Below are 1,715 nucleotides of genomic sequence, written 5' to 3' on the forward strand. Positions count from 1 at the left end.
CTCAAAACAATAAAGCCATATATGACAAACCCACAGCTAACATCATACTGAATGAGAAAAAAACTGAAATCTTTTCTGCTGGGAGCAGTGGTTCATGCCTGTAATTCCAGTACTTTGTGAGGCTGAGGCAGGAGGATCTCTTGAGGGCAGGAGTTTGAGGCCAGCCAGGGCAACAGAGAGAGATTCTGTCTCTACAAAAAATAAGAGAAATTAGCTGGGTGTGATGACATGCACCTGTAGTCCCAGCTACTCAGGAGGCTGAGGTAGGAAAATCAGTTGAGCCCAAGAGTTGGAGGTTGCAAGGAGATATGATCATGCCACTGCACTCCAACCTGGGGTGACAGAGTGAAATCTTGTCTCTAAAAACAAACATGGGGGTTGGGTGGGAAAAAAATAAAAACAAACAAACAACAAAAAAGCACAAAACAAAAATAAACCCTGAAAGCCTTTCCTCTAAGATCTGAAAAGACAAGGGTGACCATTTTCACCACTTTTATTCAACATAGCACTGAAAGTCGTACCTAGGACAATTAGGCAAGAGAAAGAAATAAAGGGCATCCAGATTGGAAAGGAGAAAGTCAAACTATTCCTGTTTGCATATGATACAATCTTGTATTTAGAAAATCCAAAAGATTCCACCAAAAATCTGTTGGAACTGATAAATGAATTCAGTAAAGTGACAGCATACAAAATCAATATACAAAAATCTCTGGCATTTCTATATGCCAATAGTAAACAACCTTAAAATTAAATCAAGAAAAAAACTTACATTTATAATAGCTACAAAAAAAAAACCTAGGAATAAATTTAACCAAAGAGGTAAAACATCTCCACAATTAAAACTAAAACACTGATAAAAGAAATTGAAGAAGATACAAAAAAATGGAATCCATCCCGTATTTGTGGACTGGAAGAATTAATATTGTTAAAATGTCTATATTACCCAAAGCGATCTACAGATTCAATGCAATCCCTATCTAAATACCAAAGACATTCTTCAAAAAAATAGAAAAAACAATCCTAAAATTTGTATGGAACTTCAAAAGATCCTGAATAGCCAAAATGACACTGAGCAAAAAGAACAAAGCCAGAAGCATCACACTACCTGATTTCAAAATATACTATAAAACTATAGTAACCAAAACAGCATAGTACTGACATAAAAGCAGACACATAGACCAATGGAACAGAATCCAGAATCCAGAAAAAAATTCATGTATTTATAGCCAACTGATTTTCAACGCAAGCACCAAGAATAATCATTGGGGAAAGGACAGTCTCTTCAATAAATGGTGCTGGGAAAACTGAATATCCACGCACAGAAGAATGAAACTAGAGCCCTGTCTTTCACCATATACAAAAATCAACTCAAAATGGAGTGAAGATTTAAATGTAAGATTTGAAACTATGAAACTACTAGAGAAAAATATAGGGGAAACCCTCAAGATACTGGTCTGGGCAAAGATTTTTTTTAGTAAGATCTCCAAAGTATAGACAACAAATGCAAAAATAGACAAATAAGATTACATCATACTAAAATGCACAGCAAAGGAAACAACCAACACAGTAAAGAGACAACCTACAGAACGGGAGAAAATATTTGCAAACTATCCAACTGACAAGGAATTAATGTCCAGAATATACAAAGAACTCAAGCAACTCAACAGAAAAAAAACAAATAATTCAAGTTAAAAATGGAAGCTCTGGGGCCAGGC

Source organism: Propithecus coquereli, unplaced genomic scaffold (assembly GCF_000956105.1).
Source record: "Propithecus coquereli isolate 6110/MARCELLA unplaced genomic scaffold, Pcoq_1.0 Scaffold689, whole genome shotgun sequence".
In the NCBI taxonomy this organism is placed as follows: Eukaryota; Metazoa; Chordata; class Mammalia; order Primates; family Indriidae; genus Propithecus; species Propithecus coquereli.